The sequence below is a fragment of the Cucumis melo genome, unplaced genomic scaffold, assembly GCF_025177605.1.
Source record: "Cucumis melo cultivar AY unplaced genomic scaffold, USDA_Cmelo_AY_1.0 utg000965l, whole genome shotgun sequence".
NCBI classification, from domain to species: domain Eukaryota; kingdom Viridiplantae; phylum Streptophyta; class Magnoliopsida; order Cucurbitales; family Cucurbitaceae; genus Cucumis; species Cucumis melo.
In genome coordinates this window covers 17501-26531 of record NW_026124323.1, presented here as the reverse complement: position 1 = coordinate 26531, position 9031 = coordinate 17501, and positions in this window count along the sequence as shown.

Here is a 9031-nt window from a genome sequence, read left to right as displayed (position 1 = left end):
CAATTTTTACTTCTCTATTATATTGCTCAATACGTTCACGAATAATATTACTAATTTCATCTGCTTGAATGGTTACCATGAGTATTTCGTAATTATTTTTTTTTAAGAAAAAAAAATAATGCCTACAGTAGAAGGACTAATCAGTTAGTTATTTCTTTCATCGTCCCAAACATGCCAATATTAGCACTGATGGTACGTAAATGTAACTCGTTGTCCAAACAACTATTCAGAGTTCCTAGAGCTCCTTGTAAGGCTTGTTGGAAAACCTGTTGTCGTACTTGATTAATCGCTTTTTGTTGTTCAAAACGAATAGTTTCATTTTTATAATTTTCTAATTGTTCCAAACTTTTAGAAGTTGAATTAATCAAATTCAATTTTTCTCGTTCTATCTCAGAATATCCATTCACTCGAAACTGATCGGCTTCCATTTCAACTTTTCGTAAGCGAGCCCGGGCTTTTTCCAGCTGTTCAATGGCCCCCTCACGTAGTTCTTCTGAATTTTGAATTGTTTTCAAGATCCTCTGTTTTCGATTATCTAATAAATCACTTAATGAAAGTAGATTGTCTTTCCATTCATTTCAAAACTTCGACGATCCCTTCCCGAACCAAACATGAATCTTTCGATTCATTTGGCTCTCACGCTCAATTATTGCAATTATTTCTGAGAAATTCCCATATATCTTTTTGAATGTAATGAGCCTATCCTCTTTTCTCTATTCATATTCCACAAAGAAAAAGAAAAAAATATGGATCATTAATCCAAGACCCGAATATTCGGAGGACTCTTCTGACCAAACAAACAATTGTCAGCAAAGTTGTTTCTTTTTTTTTCTTGAAATCCAAAAAAATTTTCTTACTTTATACATAACATAGGTCATCGATTCAGCATTGGATAAAAAAGAAAAAATGAGGGTGAAATCCTCATTTTTTTAGTTTTTTACAAAAAAATTCTAATATTCTATTAAAATAGAAAATAATAAAAAAGGGGGGGTTCAAATCATTTTATCGACATGAGTGTTCTATATCGAAAAAAAAGCCCAACTATTTGAAACGATTTATGTATTAACTATGTATTAACATAGTAGTAGAAAGAGTACCATGCTACGTCTGGACTTCAAACGTTTTAACCATGTTAATAGTCCCACATTATTGGTTGATAGAGAATCAAAGTTGATTTACCAATGAATCACGAAATGCTATGGTTCTTCAATATGATTTCTTCATTTTGTCAGAAGTAATTCGCGGGATCATGCACCTTTTCGTAGTTATAACTAGAAAAGTACAGTTGGTTGTATCCAACTTATTCTTGAAATAAACAACTCGCACACACTCCCTTTCCAAAAAAAATCAATACACCAAGCACTACGCTTAGATTTATTGGATTTGTTGCTAAAATATCGGTATTAAATCCGAAACTCTCGGCGGATGGCCAGTAACCCAAAGAAATGAAAGAATCGGTTACATTTTTCATATGATCTCCTTTTATAGATAAAACTAATTATCTATTTCTTTCTATTTTTTTTTATTTTATTAATTTCCTATTTCTATTCGAAATAGAGTAAAAAATATGTTGTAAGAATCCTAAAAAAAAAGTTCCATTCGAGATTGGACTAAGAAAGGGAAGGAAGAAGGCGAGTCAGTATGCTAATGCCTCATCCTCAAATCAATCCTTCCCATAGGTTATTGTCCCAACGAATAAGTAATTGTAGGAGTGAAAGCTTCGTATAATTCGAAAAAGCAAGAGCAGCAAGTCCAAGTAAATAAAATACGAAAAAAAATACGTAATTTTTTTAGGATTAAACAAAAGGATTCGCAAATAAAAGTGCTAATGCTACAACTAGTCCATAAATTGTTAAAGCTTCCATAAAAGCCAGACTAAGCAATAAAGTACCTCGGATTTTTCCCTCCGCCTCGGGTTGTCTCGCGATCCCTTCTACAGCTTGGCCCGCAGCAGTACCTTGACCAATCCCAGGTCCAATAGAAGCAAGCCCGACGGCCAACCCAGCAGCAATAACGGAAGCGGCAGAAATCAGTGGATTCATGATAAGTTCCTCACACCAAAAGAAAGAAATGGTTAATGATACAATCAACCAATGAATTATAACTTATTATTCCATCACTAAGATTTATCCAACTAAAAATTACGAATTGAAGTAATAATATTATTGAATCGTCCAAACTACTTCAATCTCTCTTTTTTAGTTCCTATCCATCCACGTAGTTTTTGTGAATCCATACGACTTTTGTTCTTCCATTTCTTTTAAAGCATTCTTTGAATTCTTCATTGTTTTTCTTGATTTAATCTCTCTATTCATTCAATATTGAATTCAAAATTACATTACAGCCGAAACAGAAGGACTTCCATTGTAAGCCCTATCTAAATTCACAGTAGTAGGGCGGATTAGATATATCTTTAGTTCCTATATAACTAGTTAATATCTAATATAACATATACATGTGTTTCTTACCTAACGTAAACCAATTATTCATATCTTGGATTCCATCGAATTTGAGAATCATTCTTCGAAATATCCACAAGGGTTGTCTTATAGCAATTCGATTCAATACATCTAGTTGACTCCACTCTCCTCTACTCTACCCTACCCAATCCTTTTTTCTCGTTTTTTGGAAACCCTTTCTTTTTAGAATTATCCCACATGGAGACAATCAATCTAAATGAACGAATTCATTAGTCCAAATCCTTGCATAGAAATATCAATATTTTATTAATCTAAGTTCATGTAATTTTTTTTTGTTCAATCGTTGAGAGGAAAAAGATCTTTTAGATCTCTTTCCTTTTTTTTTAATTCCCGAATATCGTAATCTTTCTAGTCTTACTCCCTAGATAGTATATACCTTCCTTATTTTTTGATTATTTGTATATTTATGTTCCCTAAGTAGATTATCTTGAGCCATGTATACATTGCCTTGGTCTAAGCTAAAAAAAAGAGTATTTAGAAAACTAATCAATGATGACCCTCCATGGATTCGCCTATATAAGCTGCAGCTAAAGTTGCAAAAATAAGAGCTTGAATACCACTTGTAAATAATCCAAGGAACATAACAGGTATAGGAACTACTAAAGGTACTAAAGAAACAAGAACAACAACTACTAATTCATCAGCTAATATATTTCCGAAAAGTCGAAAACTAAGTGATAAGGGTTTTGTGAAATCTTCTAAGATGTTAATGGGTAAAAGGATTGGAGTTGGTTGAATGTATTTACCGAAATAACTTAATCCTTTTTTGCTAAGACCCGCATAAAAATATGCTACTGATGTGAGTAAAGCTAAAGCAACAGTAGTATTTATATCATTTGTGGGTGCGGCTAACTCTCCGTGAGGTAACTGTATGATTTTCCAAGGTAAAAGAGCTCCTGACCAATTCGAAACAAAAATAAATAGAAACATAGTTCCAATAAAGGGAACCCATGGACCATATTCTTCGCCAATCTGAGTTTTGCTCACGTCTCGAATGAATTCAAGGACATATTCGAAGAAATTCTGACCGTCAGTAGGAATGGTTTGTGGATTACGAACAGCTATAATGGCTGAACCTAATAAGATAGCAATTACAACCCAAGAAGTAATAAGTACTTGGGCATGGACTTGGAAACCTCCTATTTGCCAATACAAGTGTTGGCCGACTTCCACACCAGATATATCGTATAACCCTTTTTGTGTGTTGATAGAACATAATAGAATATTCATATTGCCCTCTGAAAGAAATAGAACTGTAAAACAAATTATTTTGATTCGACTGTCTTTTTTTTTACTTGCCTTGAGTTGTCTATTTTTGATACCAATTTATTACATTACAATATCCCTAGTTTTTTTTATCTCTTTTGTGCGATTCGGGAATAGTAACCAATTCCCGAAATCTATGGAGTTCCCCCCAAAATTGATTTATCTTATTATTAATCAAGAATTTCGTATAGAGCTAGAACGACCCTCCGAAATTGCAAATACTAATTTGTTAAGAATTAATCGGATTGAAGCTATAGCATCATCATTCGCTGGAATCGAAATATCTGCGAGATCGGGGTCACAATTTGTATCAATTAAACAAATAGTTGGAATTCCCAACGTGATACATTCTTGAAGAGCCCGATATTCTTCTTGTTGATCAACGATTATTACAATATCGGGTAACCCCGTCATATATTTAATCCCGCCCAGATATGTTTGCAAGTGAGATAATTGTCTCTTCAACATAGCGGCATCCCTTTTCGGAAGACGGTTGAGTCCCCCCGTCTTTTGTTCCGTTCTCAAGTCCCTGAACTTATGAAGTCTCGTTTCTGTAGTAGACCAATTTGTTAACATCCCCCCGAGCCATTTTTTATTAACATAATGACACCGAGTCCTTGTTGCAGCCCGGGCTACTGAATCCGCTGCTTTATTTTTGGTACCAACAATTAAGAATTGTTTGCCCCTAGTTGCTGCATCAAAAACTAAATCACAAGCTTCTGATAAAAAACGAGCAGTTTGAGTAAGATTTATAATATGAATACCTTTACGTTTTGCAGAGATATAAGGTGCCATTCTAGGATTCCATTTCCTAGTACCATGACCAAAATGAACTCCTGCCTCCATCATCTCTCCCAAATGGATGTTCCAATATCTTCTTGTCATTTCTCCCCCCACTTCCTCGCTTTTTTTTCTTAAAAAAAGAGACGAGCTGAAATAGAAATAAATAATTGTTCCCATGGAACCTTATCCTCTACCTCGACCGGGGATTGACTGTTGATACACAATCCAAGCCATTAATTTTTTTCTATTCGTTATTATCTTATTACCAAATTAACGCGGCTAGTTAACAGGATGACTCCACTTTTATGAATCATTAAATCCTAGAAATGCTTGTTCTGATGTATCATGTAAATTCGTTGAAATGAAAAAATCAAATAATTCTTTGTGGTGGAACAAAATATCTCTCATTTCCCCCTCGAAAATTTTTTTTGGGGGGGGTTCTAAAGGAATATTGTTATGTTGCCTCGAACGGTGCGCTAATTCTCTGAATCCGGTACCAACTGGTATCATTCCTCCTAGAACAACGTTCTCTTTCAAACCTCTCAACCAATCGATACGACCTCGGAGGGCGGCTTTTGCTAAAACTCGAGCAGTTTCTTGAAAACTTGCTTCCGATATGAAACTTTGAGTATTTAGAGATGCTTTCGTTATTCCCAATAATACGGCTCGGTAACAGATCGCTTCTTCCAAAGCACGCCCTGTTCGTTCCGCTCGTAACAACCCAATGAGTTCTCCAGGTGAAAAAACATTAGACATTCCATCTTCTGAAACCAAGACTTTTGATGTTATTTGACGTACAATAATTTCGATATGTCTATTATGGATCTCCACCCCCTGGGATCGATAAACCTTTTGGATCTTATTAACCAAAGAGATACGACTTTGCACTATCGTTAGTTCAGAACCAATCAAAAATCCCCAAGGAATTCCAAGAATTCTTGTTATACGCTCGTTCCAACCCTCAATTCTCTTTTCTAGGCTCATCGATATTGAATCAATCGAACGCACTTCTAATACTTGTTCGACTTTTGGAAGACCCTGCGTTATATCACCAGATCGTGATTTTTCATATATAAATGTAACTAAAGTATCTCCTTCGTAAAGCATTTCGCCATAATGGCGATGAACAGTTGCTCCTGAAGTGGCCAAATAAGGCTTAGCTAATCTTATTACTACAGAATCAACTTCAACAATTATAATTTGACCCGATTTTAGGTGTGGTCTATTTTTGGCTATACATACATTTTCAAAAAAAAAATGTCCAAGACTAATTCTTGTTCTTGTAGGTGTTTCTTCACAATAATTATTGTGATAATTATGATGCAGAAAATGCCAATTCAAATTAAATGTATTGAAAACGATGTTACTGCATGGATCGGAATTGAAAATCCCCCCGTTTTCATCCATTAAATAATATTTAAGTACTTGAAAAGTCTGTTTTAAATTGTCAAGTTGCAAATATTTAGTTAGGGAGATCGGATTATGAGTTATTAAGTCATAAAATGAATAAAAATTCACAATTTGAGGGGCCGCCCCTAAAGGTCCTAACGAATTCCTAATTGAAATTAGAGGATCCTTTTTACTTGATTCTTTTATGACATTATAATCTTTTACATCGTTGAATAGATCCATTTGCAAACAATTCGATGCTGACAAAATTATCAAAGATTGGCGTTCCTTATTTCTATTGAACAACGTACGAATAGTTCCTTGATTTTGACTCGGAGATTGTGGAACCCTTGTCTTGGAATAAATAGAAAAAAATGGATTGATATTCGTGCGATCTGACTCATTATTAAAGATCAATCCTGAACCTGACGGATCTTTCCTTTTTCTCATATACGCAGTATCGGATTTCCCTAAGTCTATTCGTAGGAAATTTCGAACCAGACCATTTGTACTTACTTCAACAAAGGAAGCGCGCGCGTCTTCGATAGAAGAGCTTTTTTTGTCTCGGTCCCAATTCAACAATAAACAAGTCCGAACTAATTGAATGCTTGTGCCAGAAATTCCCCGAATTGGTTTTCCATTTCCATAAAGTATATAATTGACAACTCTAAGCTCCAGATTATCCCTTTCTTGCAATAGATCCTGTGGGAAAAGTTTTACTAAATTGATACCGTCGGCTAGTTCATATATGATTACAGGTCGAACAAAAACAAAATACTTTTTCTTGGTAGGTGTGATCCACTGGACATAAATCCAATTTTTCGATTTTTTTGATTTCTTAGAATTTTTTTTTACTCTTTCTGGTGGTATCAAGATGCCATTGTGTCGGGATATCTTATCCATCTCTCCAGGAAAATGTATATCTCCAGAAAATATTTTGAGTTCAATCCTTTTTTTTTTTTTCTCCACTCGGACCAATCCACCTACTCGGCTTCTTATACTTAAAGTTAGTCGTGTAGCTACTCCAATGATACTATTGTTCCGTACCATTATGGAAGAAGATTCTGGTAAAATATGCACTTCCTCGGGAATGAAAAAAAATCGATCCACTTTCATTTGCATTTGGTATTTTGGCTTAAAGTCTTTGACTCCTCGATACTCAATCAAATCCTCTTTTTTGAGGATTGAATGCACCCCTATAGTCCCATATTTAGTAATTCCTGAACTATTTCTTCTGTATTGAGGATCATCGAAAAAAGCAAGAATACTATTTCTACGAAAAAGACCATTTATGGGTATTTCAATCGAAATACCGGAAGGGGGTCGTAGTTCTTTTTCTCGTTCTTGAAGTGATTCAAATTGAATGATGAATCCATTTCTTCGCCTCTTTGCCAATAAATCAGAATTACCGTGGAAAATAGCAGGATATGTGAGATTAGATTGACCCGTACATAGGATTGGATTAAGTTCTGAATAATCAGGAATTCCGCTTTCGTTTTTACCAGAGAGATCCGGACCATAAAATTTTTGTCCCACTTTATCATTATTTACTGAAAGGCTAGAAATATATCTTCTTTCGACACAAAGAGAATGAACGTTAATTTGATCTTGATCCTTGTAGAGTGAAAAAGGGACTACACTGCATCCGCACGAACCTCCTGATAATATCCATAAATGACTTGTTTTTGGTAAGAGATGGACATTACTATATGTAAATTCGGGTGCATGGTACACGTCGGTACTCCAATGCATTTCTCCCTCTGAGTCAGAATAAATATGTTTTCGAACTCTCTCTTTTAAATTAAGAGTGTATGTTCCCGCGCGAATCTCAGCAATCACTTGTTCTGATTCTACATATTGATCATTTTGAACTAAAAGTAAACTTTTTGGTGGAATAGTGACGTTATGTATAATATCCTCACTCTCAATAGTTACATACAAGTCTATATAACATAAAAAAGCAGGATGCCCATGGCGTGTACGTGTGGGATGAACCAAATTCTCATTGAATTTGATTTTGCCATTAGAAGAAGCTCGTATATGTTCTGCAGTCCCCCCTGTGAATACTCCGCCGGTATGAAAAGTTCTTAATGTTAGTTGAGTACCCGGTTCTCCAATAGATTGACCCGCAATAATACCTACGGCTTCTCCCAATTCTACCAGGTCCCCGTGAGTAGGACTTCGTCCATAACATAATCGGCAGATCCAAGATGTACTCCTACAAGTAAAGGGAGTCCGAATAGATATTGGTTGGGTTTGAAAGGTTATGAATCGATTAATAAGTCCAATACCAATATCTTGATTTCGAACACCAATGCATCGCGGGCCCATATATATATCGTCCGCTAATACACGACCAATTAATGTTTGGATAAAAATTCTTTCCGGAATCATCCTATTTCCAGGACTCACTAAAATCCCTCGGATGGTTCCACAATCGGTTCTACGTACAACAATGTGTTGAACTACTTCAACAAGTCTACGTGTAAGATATCCAGCATCCGATGTTCGTACAGCAGTATCCACAACTCCTTTCCGCGCTCCGTAGCAAGAAATTATATATTCCGTTAAGGACAGCCCCTCACGTAAATTGCTTTGAATGGGTAAATCAATCATTTGTCCTTGTGGATCTGACATTAATCCTCTCATACCTACTAATTGGTGTACTTGAGATGCATTTCCTCGAGCTCCCGAAAAAGACATTATATGGACTGGATTAAAAGGGTCAGTCATCCTAAAATTAGGATTCATTTCTTGTCGCAAATATTCACTTGTAGCATACCATATCTCAATGGACTGGCGTAATTTTTCTACTGCGTGTACGTTTCCATAATGATGGTGTTTTTCCAAAATCAAACTTTGTTGTTCAGCATCTTGGACTAGCCATCCCTTAGAAGGGATTGTTAAAAGATCATCAATTCCTAATGAAATGGATGTAGCAGTGGCCTGCTGGAACCCCAGAGTCTTTAGTTGATCCAGGATGTGTGATGTATATGCCATTCCGAAGTGATCTATTAATCTGCTAATAAGTCGTTTAATGGCAGTTCCATCTATCACTTTATTGTGAAAGACCAGATCGGCCCGTTCCGCCATAAGTACCTCCATATTACGCT